At 47.8% G+C, this 22,080-nt stretch overlaps 1 protein-coding gene across 1 annotated transcript in view; it reads right to left on the reverse strand.

The window, feature by feature from the left end:
- The window catches only part of LBHD2 (LBH domain containing 2), a 52,251-nt gene extending 46,299 nt beyond the window's left edge, over positions 1-5,952 (reverse strand). The window contains exon 1 of the mRNA XM_080993317.1: positions 5,793-5,952. The gene's annotated coding sequence lies outside the window, so the exon portion shown is untranslated. The remainder of the gene's footprint in view (positions 1-5,792) is intronic.
- Between the last annotated feature and the right edge of the window lie 16,128 nt (positions 5,953-22,080).

Below are 22,080 nucleotides of genomic sequence, written 5' to 3' on the forward strand. Positions count from 1 at the left end.
GAGAGCAAAGCGCAGTCGGTTTCAAGCACTGCGTGTCTTCACTGATGGGCAGGACCCATCAGTGCCAGCACTCAAGGTGGCACCTGGTGGGAGCTTCGCAGGGGAGGAGAGGAGTGAACAGAGCTCCCTGCCAGCAGCAGCAACAGCAGCGTCAGGCAGTGCCTGGCTGGGCCACTGAGACCAGCTAGAGAGGCTGAGAGCGGGCGCTACAAACTCGCAGGCTGCGCTGGTGATGCTGTTCCTCTGGGGGGCACTATCGCTGCTCCATCACTTCCTCCTCCTAGCAGGCTCCTGCCATCGCCGCTGCTTCCTTAGCAGCCCACTAGAGGGCCCTGGAGCACAGCCTGGTGAGTCTTAGCAAAGCAGGGACCAAATGGGAAGCTGGGCAAAAAAACCACATTCCCTTTGTCCGTCTGTCCCTCCCCCCCCCCGCCGGGGCTCTTGAACAAAACTGGGGTGGGGGCTTTTGAAAGAGTGGAATGTGGGGGGATCAAGAGAGAGAGATTTCTAGTATAACAACAACAACAACAACAACAACAACAACAACAACAACAATAATATTTTGGTAGCTTCTAGTTTAGGAGCCACTTCTGCACCATGCAAATGCATCAATCAGCTATATATATATATATATATATATATATATATATATATATATTCTGCATGTTGCAGGTGGCAATTTAGTGCCACTGCCACAAATGAGGAATGCGCCCCCCCCCCCCGAGTTCACAATGGGGGTGAGGGATGGGGGCGGCAGTGCTGCTTTTACCACCTGCGGCAAGATTTACAGCTCTGCCCCTGGCCACGTAACACCTGCAAACTCAGAGGTTGTTCAGAAAAGCAGAAATATCAGAGACACAGTGTGGAATTTCCAAAGACATGAACTGAGAACACAGAGTGAGCCAAAGCAAGAAACTCGAGAGAAGTAAAAGCTTCAGGTTTCTCGCACTCCTAGCATTCAAAGATCCATCTTTTAAACACTTTTGTCATTCATCAAGGATGTTTGGGCAGCACATTTTCTCAATGCAACAACAGAGACCTTTTTCCAGAGCAACCACCATTATTGCCAAACACTTTGCTTAATATTCTCTCCCACTGCCACCCCCCCTCCAAAAGAAACCACTCCTTGCACATCATTTCTTGCTGGCAGTACATTCTAACAAATACAATGCATGTAACCCTCCTCATTTTGTGGAATGGCGGTGGAGAACATACTTGTCATGCACTTGCAGGCACTTTGGTGCAGGTGGGAAAGACGAGCTCTGAAACCCTAGAGAATGGCTGCCAGCCAGAGTGGACACTACTGGCCTAGATCAGGCATAGGCAAACTCAGCCCTCCTGATGTTTTGGGACTACAGCTCCCATCATCTCTAGCTAACAGGTCAGGGATGATGGGAATTGTAGTCTCAAAACATCTGGAGGGTCGAGTTTGCCTCTGCCTGGCCTAGCTGGACTGAATGCTCTGGCTTGGTGTAAGGGAGGTTTATGTGCTGGTATTTGTTCTTTCAGATATTATGTGCTCAAGGTACACAAGCACTTCCAGGAAGGAGCACGATGCCTTTTGCAAGCAGCCGTAATACAATGCACAGGAATCTGCGCCCACTCGTTTTCTGCTTTCACAAGGCTAAGGAAGAGGCGGGTGTGCAATTTGCAAAGTACCAATGCTAAACAATGGCTCAAAAAAGATGCGGCTGGAAGGATGCTACTAGCAGCATCCCTAACTTTTACACCAGCCTTCGCCAGCCAGGTATTCTCCAGATATTTTTTTTAGGCTACGGTGTGGCTGTGCTGGTTGGGGCTGAAAGATTTATACAGCCTGGAGTTGAAGCCAAATGCCCTACAGGGTTGCTGAAGGCTGTTTTACATGTTCCCCCATCGCCATCCTGGTGAACAGAGCATTGGCCTTAAACCTGAAAGACGTGGTACTAGAATCTGCCACAGCACATTGTGGACTATTTCACCCATGTACATTTTTAGGTGCTTGCACTGAAACCGAACATGCCTGAGAGCGAAACAGGTGCTTACAAACCCATACATCACACAAATACAGAGAATCAGAATTGGAATTGGGGGTCGCTTTGGGGTATGTTCAGCAGCCAGCCTGGCTTTGCAACTGCAGAACGCGTTCCAATAGTTCTGTAGGCAAATCCTTCGCTTTGAGACTTGGTTCGCCTTCTGGGGGCTCCTGAGCTGGGACACGCAAGACAAGCTGATAATTATAGTTACAACTTCTCTGTGCTCAGTTTGCAAGTACTATGCAAACTATCAATAATGGCAAATTGGAGACATGCAATTATTTCACTGGCGTTCACGCAGACAGCAGTTGCTCGCTCCGACACTTACAGAAGCCAGTTTGCTATTACCGTCATTTTTGTTCCCTTTTGGGTTGTCTGTTGCAAATCTTTACCATTTCTCTCTTTCCGCTTCATGCAACACACAGGATGTTTCGTGACTGAGGGCGAAAAGCTGCAGATTGTAGATTAGACTACGATTCCATATAACCATCTTATTTCCACAAATAAAAGGTTGCACTTAAAAACTGGATCTAGGAGCCACAAGTGTTTTCATTCTTCCTCTCTCCTTCCCATTTTGCTCCTCCGTGCTGCAGGCTGCAATCCTAAACATACTTTTCTGGAACTAAGCCCTGTTGAGCTAAATTCTATTTGCTTCTGAATAGACATGTATTGGACAGCACTGCCAGTTCCCGGCTGGCGATGCCGCGTGCCAGTGAATTCTTGTTAGCAAACTGACGCTGAAATCTTAACTTTCTCCTAAAACCTTTCACCACTGCTCTACATAAGACACAAACCCCTATGATAGACCAGAGGAAGGCATCACCCTGGTTTAAGTTCTGGGAAAGTAAGAGCTAGAAGAGAAATTACCAGATCCTCCAATTTAACTCCCCAAAGAAAATCCCCGACCGCAAAAATGATCCTAACTCACAGGTTTAACAGCTACTGTTGTTCTGATTCCATCATGCATGTGTGGTGCTAGTTCTGCTGTTGATACTTAACCTTGGTTCTTTACCAATTTCCTTCATATCCTCACCACTTATTCCTCTCCCCCCCCCCACCCCGGTTCAGTCTTGACATTCTGCATTCTCGGCTGCACGTCTTCCTTCTGCCACCGATCTGTGCTTGCCAAAACGGTAAGTGTTTGACTTCCCTGGGCATAGCTCAGTTGGTTAGAGCGTGGTGCCGATAACGCCAAGGTTGCAGGTTTGATCCCCATGTGGGACAACTGCATATTCCTGCATTGCGGGGGGTTGGACTAAATGATCCTCAGGGTCCCTTCCAATTCTATAACTTTTTTGGATCTACTCCCCCCCCCCTTTATTCTTACATTCACCAACTCAAGCCGGGTGCAAAAGATATATAGTACAAACCCCCTGTTTATTTTGCATCCAGGGATCTCCCAATGCTGGTTTGGGAAGCATAGCTCAGTCATTATGAACATGAGACACATAAACTCATGGTTCTGGGTTCAAATGTCAGGCAAAAGATTCCTGCATTGCAGGGGGTTGGGCAAGATGACTCGTGGGATCCCTTCTAGTGTTTTGACACACTCTCCACCCCACCCTTCAAACCAGCTTCAATCCAATTAAGAAAAACAATGTCCCAACTGCCTCTAAACACCTTCCTGAGCTCAGGAACAAGTTTTGGGAACTAGAACTGAAGAGGGCTCACTAGTCCTTTTGCACAGAAGTCACAATCCTGCTCCAGTTTGCTCCTCTGAGCACTTCCGGACAAAGGGTGGCTATTTAAGGAGCATTCCTTCTGATTTGTTTGTGCAGAGGTAAGAGGACCCATGGCGTCAAAGTTCCCCCACGCGTGCCAGTAAATGTTCCCATCACTTTCCTTATCGCAAGAAGCCTGATCTGTTCAGGAAAGCAGGTCTGTTGCACAAGACTTCCTAATCAACGCCCATGGAGAGACCTGGATTTGCCAGTATATGGCTGAATCCCACCCAAAAATAGCAGCCAGTCCAGAAGAGCTCTTTGTTTCTTTAAAGGGGTAAAGGGCACCTTCTTTTTCCTGCTGTTGCTGATGTTAATCAGTCGAAAGTCAGCAGCCCTTGACAATCTACTGCAAAACACGCAGAGATCTACCCGTTCATCCCAATCTACCTTCTGCCCATCCCTGGAGTAGGGACTACTGGAAGTGGGGGCTTGCTTGGGTTTAAAGGCATTTGCTGAGAAAGCTCCTGGCAACCTCCAGGTTAGCTCTCCTGAACCTATGCACAGTTTTCTACACAGTTCCTTCAAATTTCTGCACCTTACACCAGCCCAGACTCAGCTCTCGCCCTTGTGCTCCCCAGTCACCTGCCCCTGTGCTTGCTCTGAAGCAGAGGTTTGGATGCCCCCCCCCTTGTCCTGAATGCTGTAGTTGAGATTCCTGCATCGCAGGGGGTTGGACTAGATGTCCTTCAGGGGTCCCTTCCAACTCTATGATGCTATGATTCTTCTCCTTCTACCTCATCCTTTCCACCGCCTCACCTCTGTTCCTTCCACCCCTCAAGCCGCCATCCAAAGCACGCTTTCTTGGAAGACAGCCCCGGTAAAATCAACAGGGCTTGCTTTGGAGTAAATGTGGCTCACAGCCTACTCTTTTTGCTCCCCATCTCTGCTTTTTCCTTCTGCACTGTGACACTTCCACACAGCCCTCCTCCAAAGGCCACTGCCAGAGAGGGCCAACAGCGCAGGGTTGTTGTTGCTGCTGCTGCTGCTTTTAAAGGGCCAGACAAACATCTGAAGGTAACATTATCAGAGACAGGTGAACCAGAATATCCATATCTAAAGGATAGCTCTGGTGAGGGGAGGCTACAGCTCTTGCCCCTGTGTCCTGCCTATGAGCTTCCCAGGAGCAAATGTTGGGAGACCCCCGACATTTGATCAGGCAGTGGGATCATTATATCATACCTGCCTTATAGGGAGTCACATCTAGCTAAGTATCACCTACACTGGCTGGCAGCAGCTCTCCGGGGTCTCAGGCAGGCTTCTCTCCAAGCCCCACCTGGAGATGCTGAGGAATGAACCTGGGACCTTCTGCATGCCAAGCACCAGGGCTTTTCTTCAGGAGGAACTCACAGGAACTCAGTGCCGGCACCTCTCAGGTGGGTACCATGGCCATTCTAAGAGAACGAGGGCGATTGCATTCATGGTGAGTTCCGGCACCTCTTTTTAGAGAAAAATAGCACTGCCAGGCACAGCTACCGCTTTGCCCTCCAGCTATGTCTGCATAGCTCAGTTGGTTAGAGCATGGGGCTGATAATGCCAAGGTTGCAGGTTTGATCCCCTTATGGGACAACTGCATATTCTTGCATTGAAGTGGGTTGGACTAGATGACCCTCAGGGTCCCTTCCAACTCTATGAATGCCTCTTTTCCTGCCTCCTTTCCAGCCCCTCAACTGTAACCCGCTTCTTCCTGCCCCGCTCGTCTTGCCTCCGGATTCACAGCTGTCAACTTTTCCCTTTTCTTGCGAGGAATCCTATTAGGAATACGGGAATTTCCCTTTAAAAAGGGGAAACGTTGGCAGCTATGCGGATCCCTCCCTTCTGCCTCCCCCTGCCTCGGGTCCCAGCACCCTTTCCCTCCCGGCCCCCCTTGTCCCCCTCCCTTGCCCCTCCCCACCGCTCCCCCTTCTTCCTGCGCCCTCGGGAGCCGGGACGGCATCCTTCCTTCGTACCCGGCCACCGCGATCCCCCTTTCCTGGGGCGGGGAGAGACGCGGGAAACCAGCACGTCTCCGCTGCCCTGGCAAGTCCGGCGCAATCCACGCGGCTCTTGCGCTTACCTGTCCGCGGCGCAAAGATCCGAGGCGCTGCTGCCGCCGCCGCCGTCGCAGCTGCTGCTGCTGCTTCTCCTCCTCCGCGCGCGCGCAGCCGAGGCGGAAAGAATCGGCCAGGCAGCTTTAGGAGGCGCGCGGCGGCGATCCAAGCGCGGGGCGCGCAGCCTTCCGGAGCAGCGAAGCCAGCGGGAGAAGACGACTCAGCACGCGCAGCACCGGGCACCGCGCAAAGCTGGCAGCCGCTGCGCCTCGATCGTGGCACGCGAAGCAGCGCGGAGACTTCCAGGAAAGGGGGCGGAGTGGAGAGCTGGGGCGGAGGAGAAGCGAGCAAACCCCACCCTCGGGCTGGGGTGGGGGGAGAGCTGTGCGCGGCGGCGAGCCCTCGGGCGAGCGGCAGCCCCACGTCGGGCCAGGGGTTGGGTTCCTCCCTTGGCGATCCCGGCGCGCCCTCTTCCTCTCCACCCGACGCCGTCTCTTGCCGGGCGCTTCGTGGCGAGTGCGGGCGAGGCTGCTGGGGTTGGCGATGGAGACTGGAAGAAGACACCCACGCCCCTCTCTCTCTCCCTGGGAGCAGAGGGCTCTCGACGGCCTTACCTTTCCCGCCCGGACCTGGCCACAGTGATCCACGCGACGGTCACCTCCAGGCTTGACTACTGTAATTCGCTCTACGCGGGGCTGCCCTTGAAGCTGTCCCAGAAACTCCAGCGGGTGCAGAATGCTGCAGCGAGGCTCCTCACGGGGTCTCTGCCATGGGAGCATATTCACCCAGTGCTTTTCCAGCTGCACTGGCTCCCGGTGGAGTACAGGGTCAGGTTCAAGGTGCTGCTTTTGACCTTTAAAGCTCTTCACGGCCTAGGACCCTCGTACCTACGGGACCGCCTCTCCCAGTATGCCCCATGGAGAGCCTCAAGGTCCATAAATAGCAACACCCTACTGGTCCCGGGCCCTAAGGAAGTCACATTAGCCTCAACCAGAGCCAGGGCCTTTTCAACACTGGCTCCAGCCTGGTGGAACGCTCTGCCTCATGAGACCAGGGCCCTGCAGGATCTGATTTCTTTCCACAGGGCCTGTAAGACAGAGTTGTTCTGCCTGGCCTTTGGCTTAGAATCAACTTGATTCCCTCCCCCTCTTTCTTTTTCCTTTCTCCTCCTGTGATGAGGCTACATTTCAATATTTTAATATTGTATTTTAATCTTGTTTTTAAGTTGTATTCATTCAACTTGTTTTTATTATTGCTTGTTAGCCGCCCTGAGCCCGGCCTTGGCTGGGGAGGGCGGGGTATAAATAAAAATTATTATTATTATTATTATTATTATTATTATTATTACTGCCCTGAGACCTCCAGGTATAAGGCGGTATATAAACCCAATAAATAGAATAATACTGCTAGCCCCAACAGCTCGGCTCCACCACCGCAGTTGGAGGCAGCAAGAGCCGCTTCACCGTGGAGCAGGCTCCCAGGATAGGGGCCGTGGGCTCTCCTTCCTGTGAGGTTTCCAAACAGGGGTTGGTTGGCCATCTGCCATGGACGACCTAGTTCAGGTGCCTGTAGTGTGGGGTCGACTAGATGACTCTGGGTGCCCCTTCCAACTGTCCATTTCTGTGATCACAGCTGATTCCTAGGGGCCGAGGTCCCTTCGCCCGCGCCCCTCAAGGTTGATAGGCATTGGCATTCAGATGGGGGGGGTGCCGTGATGGATTATGTGGGGCGGGTCTTCCTTGGGCCAACCCCCCAATATTTTATTCAAGTTGGCATCCCTGTCTGTGTTTCTATGAATACCAGTGGCTGGAAACCACAGGAGGGGAGAGCAGGCCTCGACTATGGTAATACACTTGTACCTCGGGTTACAGACGCTTCAGGTTACAGACTCCACTAACCCAGAAAGAGTACCTGGGGTTAAGAACTTTGCTTCAGGATGAGAACAGAAATTGTGCGGTGGTGGCGAAGCAGCAGGAGGCCCCATTAGCTAAAGTGGTACCTCAGGTTAAAAACAGTTTCAGGTTAAGAACGGACCTCCAGAACGAATTAAGTTCTTAACCCGAGGAACCACTGTATGTTAGGATGCAGGTGGTGCTGTGGGTTAAACCACAGAGCCTAGGACTTGCCGATCAGAAGGTCGGCGGTTCGAATCCCCGTGACGGGGTGAGCTCCTGTTGCTCGGTCCCTGCTCCTGCCAACCTAGCAGTTCAAAAGCACGTCAAAGTGCAAGTAGATAAATAGGTACTACTCCGGTGGGAAGTTAAACGGCGTTTCCGTGCTCTGCTCTGGTTCGCCAGAAGCGGCTTAGTCATGCTGGCCACATGACCCAGAAGCTGCACGCCGGTTCCCTCGGCCAATAAAGTGAGATGAGCGCCGCAACCCCAGAGTCAGCCACAACTGGACCTAATGGTCAGGGGTCCCTTTACCTTTACTTTACCTCCCTACTGAGGTGCGTTTGTCACCATCATTTTATAGTTTTAAGACACAACTTTATCAGCAAATGTTTGGAGCAGGATAGACCTGCTGCTATTAGTAATTGTTCTTTCGTGATTTGATATGTATTTTTAAGGGTTGTGTTATTTTGTGCATTTTTTAAAATCTGTCTTGCAAAACATGCACACACACACGGCTTGTGCAAAGTGTGGTGTAACATTTAAAGTAAGCAAAATAAAATATTAGAAAACAAGTCAAATGCTAAGCAGTTGAATCCTACCAGGAAGGAGCCGGCCTTTCCTCCTCCCTCTCCAAAAGGCCAGATAAGAGAGGGATCGGTCTGGATCTTGTCTGGATCTTCTCGGTGGGATCCTTTCCACGTTCTCAAGGCGATTGCCGTGAGCGCTGCCGTACTCCCCCTACGGAAGCATTTGTTCAGAGTCTATATTAAGGACCTCTTTTCACAGAACTGTTTTGATTAGGGAGAGAGTTAATCTGAAAGCACTTTGCGACACACTAAGCAGAGAAATTAGTAATATTAATAATGACTGGGCTAAAGTGGACTAGTAAATTGAAGTCAGGGCGGGTGCCAGGATCCTTGCTGAATTCCAGGACAAGCAGCACACACCTAATCTCTCAGTCCTTGTAAGTTTGTCACACAGTTTTGTTATCGTCGTTTAACCATTCATAGGTGCAGTGCATGTAACTCTTTGTCCCATCATGACCCCAGTAAGAATCCGCCCCATTTATGTCAATGGAAACTTCCATCCCATTGCAAATTGGCGGTGTGCAAAAGGCTGTGTGCAAACAGGACAGTGGGGGGGGGGGGGCAAAGAGTTAAAGCAGGGGTCAGCAAAGTTTTTTAGCAGGGGGCCGGTCCACTGTCCCTCAGACCTTGTGGGGGGCCAGACTATATTTGGGGGGGGGGGGAATGAACGAATTCCTATGCCCCACAAATAACCCAGAGATGCATTTTAAATAAAAGGACACATTCTACTCATGGAAAAACGTGCTGATTCCTGGACCATCCGCGGGCCAGATTTAGAAGATGATTGGGCCGGATCCGGCCCCTGGGCCTTAGTTTGCCTACCCATGACTTAGTGGGTACTGAAGCCAGAATCTTAAATTATCAGCTTATTCCATTTTGGTTTTTCTCAGTTTTCCAATCCAGTTCACCCAATTTCCACATCAGTTTGCAAACTTTAAGGGGGGAAATAATGAAAATTTATAAACATTTCTCTTAATACAGGTATTCATCCTAATCTGAACATTTTTTGCAAACCTAAGGTAATGCATTTATGTACATCATATGGGTGCGGCTGTGCACACTTCCCCCTAATACAGGGGTCAGCAAACTTTTTCAGCAGGGGGCTGGTCCACCGTCCCTCAGACCTTGTGGGGGGCCAGACTATATTTTTGGGGGGAAATGAACGAATTCCTATGCCCCACAAATAACCCAGAGATGCATTTTAAATAAAAGGACACATTCTACTCATGTAAAAACACGCTGATTCCCGGACCATCTGTGGGCCGGATTTAGAAGGCAATTGGGCTGGATTCGGCCCTCGGGCCTTAGTTTGCCTACCCATGAGTTAAAGCAACCCTCCCTCCTATATGCATTTTTGTGTGTTTTTCTATAATTTTTTATTAAATTTTCTGATTTACATTTTAGAATATTCATTTAAATAACCTCAAAATATCAATGATTTCCCTTCTTCTCTTTGCATGGTTCATTTTGCATAACATAAATCTCTGCATATTTTATACATACTAAACCATTCACTAAACCATTCAGTGGGGACGCGGGTGGCGCTGTGGGTTAAACCACAGAGCCTAGGACTTGCCGATCAGAAGGTCGGCAGTTCGAATCCCCGCGACGGGGTGAGCTCCCGTTGCTCGGTCCCAGCTCCTGCCAACCTAGCAGTTCGAAAGGACGTCAAAGTGCAAGTAGATAAATAGGTACCGCTCCGGCGGAAAGGTAAACAGTGTTTCCATGCGCTGCTCTGGTTCACCAGAAGTGGCTTAGTCATGCTGGTCACATGATCCGGAAGCTGTACACCTGCTCCCTTGGTCAGTAAAGCAAGATGAGCGCCACAACCCCAGAGTCGGCCGTGACTGGAGCTAATGGTCAGTGGTCCCTTTACCTTTAAACCATTCAGTATTCCATTATTACATCCATTGAAACTGATTTACACTGTTGAATTTATCTTAATGCTGCCCATGTTTTCAAATGTACACAATTTCCCCCATATATTCAATAAACATTTCCCAATCTTCTTTAAATGTACCTCCTATATGCATTTGGATCTGCAGGTCTAGAGTTCCGATCCTGTGTACGTTTACTTCGGAGTAAGCCACCCATCAACCCAGCAAAGCTTGCTTCTGAGTAAACAACATCCCACAGCACAGGACCCAGGATCGAAGAACTCTGGTCTTGAAAATGAGTGAGGTGGGTGGGTGTTTTGGATCAGGTTAGCCATATTGATTTGTATGCTGTTGGTGGATTATTGTCATTGTCCTGTTGGGCTGTGTATGTGATAAAGGGGAGCCATACCGGGGTGAAGGCGTCTTCTTCTGTTTGTCCCCGTGTCAGTTTCAGTTTATTAGTTAATTTTTCTAGTAGGGCTGTTTCCCATACTATTTGGTACCATTGGTCCATGCTTACTCCTGACAGGTCTCTCCAGTGTCTGGTTATGGTGTTTCTGGCTGCTGAGAGCAGGTGGGTTATGAGTTCTTTGTGGTGTAAATGGGCATTATTGTCTTGGAAGATGTTTAGTAGGGCCAATTCTGGGGTGATGTCTATTACTTGCTTAGTTATTTTACATATTTCTTGTATGGCTGTTGTCCAGAATAGTTGGATTTTGGGACACTCCCACCACATGTGGAGGTATGTGCCTGTGGAGGTGCACCCTCTCCAGCATTTTGGTGAGGTTCCTGGGTGTATTAGCGCTAGTTTCCTTGGTGTTAGGTACCACCTGTAGGTGAGTTTCAGTGTGAGTTCTTTTCTTTTTGTTGATATGGATTTAAAGGGGGGTTTAGACCACATTCTGGTCCATTGAGTGGGGTTAATCTCATAGCCTATGTCATTCTCCCATTGTTTTTTGATTGCGTCTAGGGGATTTGCGGGATTTTGGAGTAGTATTTTGTATATTGCAGATACCGTCCCTTTACCGTTTCCCTTTGTTGTTAGGAGGAGGTTTTCGAAGGTGGTCAGGGGCCTAGTTGGGGCCAACCCCAACCTCTCTCACCACCAAAGGAACACAAGTGAACAACACAAGCAACGCTGACACCAAACTCTACATACATTAAACATAATAAAAACACCGCCACCCGACCCCACCCCCATCCATCTTCCCTCTCTCCACCCCCCCTTTCTTTTTTCTTTCTTTTTTCTTCTCCCCCTAATGCCTCAACAAATGAAACGGATTTGTAAAAATGTTACATGGAAAAAAAAATACGAGGCACTACACTTTTGTAAAACAATAAAATCCTTAATAAAATATTTTTTAAAAAAAGAAAAGAAAAGAAAACTTCCCAGGCTCCTCTGCAGGATGTGGCAGTTCTATTGCAGAGGTACAGATAATTAGATGTGGGAATGGTTTCCTGAGCTGAAGCAAGAAAGTTTGAAAACAACTTCTTTAGATTTAAACCTCCAGTATTAGAAATAATCGAGATGTCATTTGAAAAAGAAACCTCTGAGGACAAAACTCAACCTGAGTAAGGATTCTAACAGACTAGACGGATTTTGGAGACATTTCGCTAGAATACCATGACATTTCCACCACATCTGGTGGACTGCCTTCCTATTTATTCAAGTCTTAAGATATTTGCATATTTTTCTCTCTTTAAAAAATAATAAAAATAAATCTACCCATCACCATCACACAGAGGATGACGTTACTTCAAGACATCCAATCAAACCCATTATTACAAATCAAGTCTGCTGCCTTTATGCAAGAAGAATAAGTCAGCTTCAGAACTGACAGTCAACATTCAGTTTGTAGGTACAGAAAAGGCCTAGTAAAATATTGTCTTTTCATGCAAAAAAATCCCACGTTCAGTTCCTGGCACGTCCAGGAAGGACTGGGAATGTTCCCTGCCTGAAATCCTAGAGAGCCACAGTTTGGAGGGGATCCAAAAATGTCAATATTACACATTAATGAAGCTCAAATTCAGGGCCACAAAACAGTGCAGCCACCACAACAAGGGGGGGAAAGGCACCTATATCGGCCTCTACTGTACTTGCTCACACAGAGACGATCTCTGTGCCTCTTCTTTGTTCAGAACAGATGGGAAGGTGGGTGTCGAATTGTGGCATTCAATGAAATGTGGCATATTTAAAGGAGAGAGGCTAAGCCACGTGCGCAGCCTAGGAGTCATTTTGGACTCACAGCTGTCCATGGAGGCACAGGTCAATTCTGTGTCCAGGGCAGCTGTTTACCAGCTCCATCTGGTACGCAGGCTGAGACCCTATCTGCCTGCGGACTGTCTCGCCAGAGGGGTGCATGCTCTGGTTATCTCCTGCTTGGACTACTGCAATGCACTGTATGTGGGGCTACCTTTGAAGGTGACCTGGAAACTAAAACTAAAACTAATCCAGAATGTGGCAGCTAGACTGGTGACTGGGAGCGGCCGCCGAGACCACATAACACCAGTCTTGTAAGACCTACACTGGCTCGCAGTATGTTTCCGAGCACAATTCAAAGTGTTGGTGCTGACCTTTAAAGCCCTAAACAGCCTCGGTCCAGTATATCTGAAGGAGCGTCTCCACCCCCATCATTCAGCCCGCACACTGAGGTCCAGCGCCGAGGGCCTTCTGGGGGTTCCCTCGCTGCGAGAAGCAACGCTACAGGGAACCAGGTGGAGGGCCTTCTCGGTAGTAGCACCCGCCCTGTGGCACGCCCTCCCACCAGATGTCAAAGAGAACAACAATTACCAGACTTTTAGAAGACATCTGAAGGCAGCCCTGTTTAGGGAAGCTTTTATTGTTTAATAGATTATTGTATTTTAATATTCTGTTGAAAGCCGTCCAGAGTGGCTGGGGAAACCATGCCAGCCGGGTGGGGTATAAATAAATTTATTATTATTATTATTATTATTATTATTATAGCCAATGCAAACAGGAAGTGAGCAGGAAAAGCAATAAGTCTCTTGTGCATTATGGATATTTGGGGCGACATTTACGGAGACTGTTCACAGGTGCCATTGGAGGTACTGGCAGGTTGCTGAGGTGGCAATCCCTGCTGTAAAGATAGCTGCCCAACTGAAATATGGAGTTGAGAGTGGATTTCATGCTCTTTATTCAGCTCATAGTGGTAAGGAGGAATGGAAGTTCCCGCAGTATGTCTGCCTTATATACATTATTTACACAATGGGCCCCACGTGATTGGCTAATTCCGGGATTCTCCTGTAGGCCAATCAGGTTGAGGATTCCCTTCCACTTGGAGCTGGATTGGGTGGCTCCTGTGGACCAATCAGACTGCTGCATTCTGAATCCTATTGTTCCAGGACCAATAAGACTGCTGCATTTTGGATCCTATTCAACCCAGTACATAACACCAACTGTATGTTGAAATGGGCATTCTGCCTCCTCTTTGGGAACAGCCAGTGTGGCAGAGTGGAGAATGTGGGACTGGGGGGGAGGCAGGTTCAAATCTGCTCAGCCATTAAACTCCCTGGTGCTTCTCTTCAGCTGTGTCTCAGCTGAACCTGTTTTACAAGGTGGTTGCCAAGCTATAAGGACATTATCCCATTGTAAATATAGATTCTGCGCTTTCAGAGGTTGCTCTGTTTTCCAGGCAATGGTCTGGGTGCTGACCATATGTTTGGAGACACTGGCTGATCTCCTTGGAGTTGCTCAGGATGTTGATGTCCATCGACTATGAAGGGCTTAAATTATGGCACATTCAGTCATAAAAGGTAAAGGTAAAGGGACCCCTGACCATTAGGTCCAGTCGTGGCCGACTCTGGGGTTGCGGCGCTCATCTCGCTTTACTGGCTGAGGGAGCCAGCGTATTGCTTCCGGGTCATGTGGCCAGCATGACTAAGCTGCTTCTGGCAAACCAGAGTAGCACATAGAAACGCCGTTTACCTTCCCGCCGGAGTGGTACCTATTTATCTACTTGCACTTTGAGGTGCTTTCGAACTGCTAGGTTGGCAGGAGCAGGGACCGAGCAATGGGAGCTCACCCTGTTGTGGGGATTCGAACCACTGACCTTCTGATCAGCGAGTCCTAGGCTCTGTGGTTTAATCCACAGCGCCACCCACGTCCCATTCAGTCATAACCAGTGCTATTTTTCTAGAATAAAAGGTCCTGGAACTCATCATGAAGCCCTCCCTCATTCTCATATAATGGCAATGGTGCCCACCTGAGAGGTGCTGGAACTGAGCTTTGGCGAGTTCCAGCTGGAAAAAAAGCCCTGGATATAACATTGTGGACTCCATCTCTTGCAACTTTTAATGAGTTTACCCAGCCACCCCTTTTCCATGCATTTGAAACTGATTAAAATAGTAAAGTGGCCCCTTACCCATTATCAAAAAAAGAGGGTCACAGGTTTCCATTAAAAAATGCACATGGTAATTTATATGTCCAGATGCAGATGAAAAATAACTACTATAGTGTGATTAGAAAGTGGGGGAGACTGTGACCAGGGGCATTTCCAGACAATCTGAGTATTGAGCGTTCATCATCATTTGCTTGCAGGGAGATTAGGTGATGTTGGCTGTTTAATGAAGATTCATCATCCTGATTTGTTTGTGGAGAGGTTAGATGATGCTGTCTCAAAGCAAGTGTTACCCCATCCTTTTTGGTGCATTTCCCCCTCAATCACTTTTTGCAAAGCAAACACAAAACCCGATCTGTTGGAGAAATGAGTTTGTTGTGCAAGACTTCCCAGTCAACTATAACTGTGCAACCTGAATTTGCCAGAATGTGACTGTATCCCACCCAGTCTGCTGTCCATCTGCCTACAGTTGATGTGATTTCAAGACCCACTTGATCTCCTATTTTCGGATTATTGATCTTTAAACCAGACCCAGACTGTCAATAGAGAACTTCTCAAAATTTAGGCCAGTCCTCTGTAACATAGGACACATGGCCACATTAGTCCATAGGGGTCAGATTAAGAGATTTGGAAGAGAGAGCCTACTCTTCAGTAGCAGAGTTAAGCACAATGATGATTGATTGAAGCACGTTAAAACTTTGTTAGATTTATATCTACCTTTAAACAAATGTCTGCCATGAAAATACCTAGGCTAGAATAAATCACAGACACTTAGCCTTGCATATGTGAATGTTTTACTCACCAAGTTTTCAGCAAACAAATTACAGCAAACAAATTTCCATCCTCTGGCAGAAAAATAAAGAAGAATACAGTTCCAAACAACTTTTAAAAGAAAATAACTTGTTTTCCTTACAAAAAGGATAATACAATCTTTGGGTTAGCAAAGATACAGGCTTTAAAATCTTCTTTAGAGAGATTCAGTTCACTTGCCAGGGAACTATGGCTGCATGGCTCCTTCCTTGCTTGTTCCAGGAAGCACAAAGAGAGAGAGAGAAAGGGGGTGGCAGCAGAGGCTGCTGAGAACCTGCTAAGCCACACCCACATTGGCAACTTGAGCGCAGGGCTCAGGTTAACCCTTTCATGCACACAAGTGTGAGTCAGTAACTGTACGTTACAACGGTTATCCCTAGAGTGTGTCTGCCTGTGAAATCTTCTTTGCAATTTTGTGCTGCTCTACAATGCCACCCTAGACCCTTTGGCGGGGAAGGGTAGGACGTACATTTAACAATAAATACAAAAATAGCTTTAAGCACCAGATCATGGGTTAATGTGCTGCTGGTCTACGCACCTTAAACATTTTATTGCTCATTTTATGTGAGTGACATTAAAAAAAGAAAAAACCATACACCTCGAGAGAATAACAAAAAGGTAACTTGATAAATTTTAAATACAAACATGACAAATAATCATTCCATTTTCCTGGAAGCTGACCCATCATTGCAGTGCAATAAATGTTGAGTAGTGCAGGCCTGAAACTACAAGCAGGAAATCCAGCAGGCAAATTAGCCACTGTATAAATGCATCACTTTCTAGAAGTGCAAATGTTGTGGGCCAAAGTAAATGGAAGTTGAAAAGCCTGGAAAGCACCTAAGAATGAGCCTGTAGCAGGAATGGTGTTGTTTGTGCACCTGGAAGACAATGTATGACCTTAGACTTGAGAGTGCCTCCTAGGACATCTTTGTATGTTACAGATCCACACCTGGATTCCCAGCAGGGCTGCTTCTTTTTAACAGCCAGAGCACACCTGAGCACAGTTCCGACACCTCTCAGGTGGGTACCATTGCAGGCTGGCACTCCCCTCAGCTGCTTCTTGCCATTATGTGCTAGTTATCTCCCGCTTGGACTACTGCTGACATTTAAAGTCGCTTCGACAGCTCTGAAGCTGGGTCCAGGGCAACTGTTTACCAGCTCCATCTGGTACACAGGCTGAGACCCTACCTGCCCACAGACTGTCTTGCCAGAGTGGTGCATGCTCTAGTTATCTCCCGCTTGGACTACTGCAATGCGCTCTACGTGGAGCTACCTTTGAAGGTGACTTGGAAACTGCAATTAATCCAGAATGCGGCAGCTAGACTGGTGACTGGGAGCGGCCACTGAGACCACATAACATCAGTCTTGAAAGACCTACATTGACTCCCAGTACGTTTCCGAGCACAATTCAAAGTGTTGGTGCTAACCTTTAAAGCCCTAAACGGCCTCGGTCCTGTATACCTGAAGGAGCATCTCCACCCCCATCGTCCAGCCCGGACACTGAGATCCAGCGCCGAGGGTCTTCTGTTGGTTCCCTCGCTGCAAGAAGTGAGGTTACAGGGAACCAGGCAGAGGGCCTTCTTGGTAGTGGCGCCTGCCCTGTGGAACGCCCTCCCAGCAGATGTCAAGATAATAAACAACTATTTTACTTTTAAAAGCCAACCTGTTTAGGGAAGTTTTTAATGTTTGATGTTTTATTGTGTTTTTAATATTCTGCTGGAAGCCGCCCAGAGTGGGCGGGGTATAAATTATTATTATTATTATGATGAGTAGTCCAAGATGAACATTTCAAGTCAGAACGGAAGCTGTCCATATGTCCCGTGACTCAGAAAGGTCAGCGAACCCTGGTGTAATCAGTACTGAGTTGTTAAGGGTGCTGGGAATCGTAGCTCTGTGAGGGGCAAACTACAGTTCCCAAGTTTTTTTCGGGAGGCAGCTGAGATTTAAAGGAATGACACATATGCAGCCTCTCTGTTCTAAGATGTGTCATTTGAGCTGGTCCTGTTTGCAAGTTTCCCCACATACTCCTTTTCCACCCTGGAGCAAAACGGTGTTATTCGCTTCAGCTCTGAGGATGCTTTAAGATTTGGCCCCTCTCCGGGTTCAGCCTTCAAGGAAGCTGCATCTGGGTTTGTTGTGCAAGGGAGAAGTGGGGAAAGGAGGAGGCAGGCCTGCATTGTTTTGGCCTTCCGGCCCACAAACTGAGCTTACACTGGCAACGGATGTGGGTGTCACCTCGTAGCTCGCAGCAAATCGATGTGACTTTTAGAGCTGCATGGCTGCCAGCCCGTTTCCTTGTAGGTGGTGGTGGTGGAAAGCTGGGAATAATGTGCTTGCTTTCACACTGTATCCCAACAGCTTGTAATTCAATGCTGGCAAATACACAGGAGCCCGTTGACCTTTTCTTCTAGCATGCAAATACTAGGGGGCAGGAGGGGGGCACACACCCAGAATACACACACACACACACACACACACACACAGTTCCCAAACTTTGCCCCCCACCGATCACTTGGAAATTGCTGAAGGTTTTTGAAGACCACTTAATTATTATTTTTTCCTTGCTCGTTAAGAGCAGTTGCAATGCACTGTGCTAAATGCTGTGCCATCTTCAATTATATTTGCATTGCTTCTTTATATTTATATTTGCATTCTTATCATGCAACCTACTGTATTGCCATTTGAATTCCATAGAATCCAAATTATAAGTACTTCTTATATAAGACACATCGTGGACCACATGAATAGAAGCTTGCGGACCACGGATGATCAGAAGACAACCCTTGCCATCGACTGCAAGGACCAGTTTATGTAGTTGGCAGGTTCAAGTAGGGAAGCTTTTCCTGAGTAATAGGATGCAGGGAAGGACTGTGTCTTTGCACTCCTGTGGGAAAAGAACTCTCCGCCCCACGTGCAAAAAAGTAGCATGGCAGGGAGAAGGGAGAAGCTGATTCCTGTTTCCTGAAATGCCAGAATTCATATGCAGTAGTTTGCTTCCTTGCTTGCTTTAAACCTGGGAGCATTCTAACATGCACCGTAATGCCTGCAGCCCAAAATAATAGAATCGTGGAATTGTAGAGTTGGAAGGGACCACAAAGGTCATCTAGTCCAACCCCCTGCAATGCAGGAATCTTTTGCCCAGTGTGGGGTTTGGACCCTCGACCCTGAGATTAGGGGTCTTGCGCTCTACCGACTGATGGTGGTAGTTAAGAAAAAGCTTTTGAATGTGCAGACTGGGCTTATCTGGTTTATTGTGGCAATGGTCTTGCCTTTTTTCAGCTAATACAAGGTTTGTGCGGTAACTCCTGGAAAAATTAGAAGCAACCTCATTAAACCATCCAGTTCTCTCCCCCCCCCCCCCCGCAAGGACTCATATGCACTTTTTGCAGGCATGTGTATAGCAAGAGATGCCAAATTTTGACAAATCTAGATGGCATCTGATGTTATCTGCACGCAAGCCCTGTTCTTGTTGCTGCTGCAGCTATTCTTGTCTGTTCTGAAACAATGTTCACAAAACGCTCTGGATTCAGAGGGTTCTCTCTCTCTCCTGTGTGTTTAAAAAATCTGGGCCACTTTGCTTGACTGAAGCTGTTATTATATAGCTGTCAACTCCCTTATTCCGAATAGGATTTCTCGCAAGAAAAGGCAAAAGTTGAGGGTGCAATTAGGTGTGATACAGAAAATGCATGTTGCTGTAGTTCGGTGAAAAGGCAGCTGCCTTGCATGCAGAACGTCCCAGGTTCAATTCTTGGCATCTTCCAGTAGAGCTGGGATTGTCCCCAGCCTGAAATCTGCACAACTGCTGCCTGTCCTGGTCTATATTACTAAGCTAGCTGGGACACTGATCTGATTAGGTGTAAGGCAGCTCACAGGTGTCGAGTTGCACCCAACATTTTTTTGGGGGGGGGGGGGCTGACCAGGCCTCCTTCCGATGCGACATTCATGCGCCAGGCCATTCTGGTCCGCACAGCTTCTCCTTATGCTGCACACGACAACATCCCACCAGGCCTCCTCAAGGTGGGGGAAGAGGTTGAGCCCCATCCCAGCGGACATTGTGGGGGCTGTAGAGGTCTCAGCCCCACAGAGTTGGCACACCTGAGTTGGCAGATTCCTCTTTTCCTCTCTTTCTGTTTCTCTCTCTCTCTCTCTCTCTCTCTCTCTCTCTCTCTCTCTCTGTGTGTGTTTTAAATACAGGTAATATCAGAAGTTACCAACGATGGGGAAGTCAGAGCTGTGGTGTCCGGGAAAAGAGGACATCCCCTGCTACTTTCACAATTGTCCCAATTCCTTCTTGGCTGCTGCCACCACCAGAAAAAGCAGCCGGTCTTCCATCCCACGGGGAGAAAGATAGAGGTACCATCGGTGCCAGATTTACATATAAGCTAAACAAGCTATAGCTTAGGGCCCCACTCTCTTGGGGCCCCCCAAAAAATGTAAAGGAAAAAAACCTGGATGTACATTTCCAAAATATAAGATAAAAAACAAATAAAATAAAACCTACACACAGCGTTTTATGTTTTGTAGGCTCCTATGATGTAAGTAATGGGCCCTGCCTGCTAGCCTGCTCCCTAAAATATCACTGGTTTGCTCATTTCTATATATAGGGTGCCTATATTCTGCATGGACTGGTTGCATGGCAACATGTGCGAATGTCTTTAGATACCTTTTTAAGATGCTGTCTAGGTTTGCCATCGCTTTTCTCCCAAGAAGCGGACATTGGCTCCCTCGGCCAGTAAAGCAAGATGAGCGCCGCAACCCCAGAGTTGTCCGCGACTGGACTTAACTGTCAGGGGTCCTTTACCTTTACAGGGAAGACACTGGCTTGATTTCAATAGGCAGCGAGTTCCAAAGTGCAGGCGCTGCTACACTAAATAGAATCATAGAATCATAGAGTTGGAAGAGACCACAAGGGCCATCGAGTCCAACCCCCTGCCAAGCAGGAAACACCATCAGAGCACTCCTGACATATGGTTGTCAAGCCTCTGCTTAAAGACCTCCAAAGAAGGAGACTCCACCACACTCCTTGGCAGCAAATTCCACTGTCAAACAGCTCTTATTGTCAGGAAGTTCTTCCTAATGTTTAGGTGGAATCTTCTTTCTTGTAGTTTGTATCCATTGCTCCGTGTCCGCTTCTCTGGAGCAGCAGAAAACAACCTTTCTCCCTCCTCTATGTGACATCCTTTTATATATTTGAACATGGCTATCATATCACCCCTTAACCTCCTCTTCTCCAGGCTAAACATGCCCAGCTCCCTTAGCCGTTCCTCATAAGGCATTTGACCATTTTGGTTGCCCTCTTCTGGACACGTTCCAGTTTGTCAGTGTAAGAACTCAAATGATTGAGTTCTTACAAAAGGGTATCATGTGGCAGCTGTACCAGTGCTACAAACAGGTTAGTGTATTATTCAGCCTTCTTCTTCTTTGGTGATCACTTCTCTTCTATGAATATGATTTTAACAGTGTGTCCGTAGGTGGCTGGGGAAGCCAATTCTGGATCTGCACATCCTTCCACAGCAGGGCATAGGTTTCCAGGCGGGAGTTGATCATGGTGAGGATTTGCCAAGTGTGCAAATCCTGTTAGCTTGTTTCTCCCTTTCGCCCTGAGTTCGTGCTTCTTCAAAGTCCATAACACCTTTGGTAAAGGCTTTTCTCCAACTGGAGCACTCTAAGGCCAGTGTTTCCCAATTTTCCATGCTTATATTGTCTTTTTTTAGATTGGCCTTGAGAGCGTCTTTAAAATTCTTTTGTTGTCCACCAGTATTTCGCTTTCCATTCTTAAGTTGGGAATAGAGTAGTTGCTTTGGAAGATGATAATCAGGTATCCAAACCACATGACCAGTCCAACGAAGTTGATGCTGAAGAATCATTGCTTTGACACTGGTGATCTTTGCTTCTTCCAGTACACTGGCATTCGTTCGCCAGCAAATGTCACACTAATAATAATAATAATAATAATAAAATTTATTTATATCCCGCCCTCCCCAGCCGAAGCCGGGCTCAGAGTGGCTAACAATAAAAGTAACACAGTTTACATAACATCACAATCAATTAATTGAAATGCATTCTAAAATCGATTCATTCTAAAATCAATTCAAAATCAAATTAATGGCAACCATTGTGCTAGAGTTCTGTGAGGATCACCAAAGGAGGGGGTCAGACTGTGCCTTGGCCAAAGGCCTGGTGGAACAGCTCTGTCTTGCAGGCCCTGCGGAAAGATGTCAAGTCCCGCAGGGCCCTAGTCTCTTGTGACAAAGCGTTCCACCAGATCGGGGCCACGGCCGAAAAAGCCCTGGCTCTGGTTGAGACCAGCCTAACCTCCCTGTGGCCCAGGATCTCCAAGATGTTTTTATTTGCAGACCCTAAGGTCCTCCGTGGGACATACCAGGAGAGGCAGTCCTGTAGGTATGAGGGTCCTAGGCCGTATAGGGCTTTAAAGGTTAAAACCAGCACCTTAAATCTGATCCTGTACTCCACCGGGAGCCAGTGCAGCTGGGTGAATGTGATCTCACAGTGCGGACCCTGTAAGGAGTCTTGCCACGGCATCCTGCACCCACTGGAGTTTCTGGTT

The sequence above is a fragment of the Podarcis pityusensis genome (genome assembly GCF_964106645.2).
Source record: "Podarcis pityusensis genome assembly, chromosome: 1".
In the NCBI taxonomy this organism is placed as follows: domain Eukaryota; kingdom Metazoa; phylum Chordata; class Lepidosauria; order Squamata; family Lacertidae; genus Podarcis; species Podarcis pityusensis.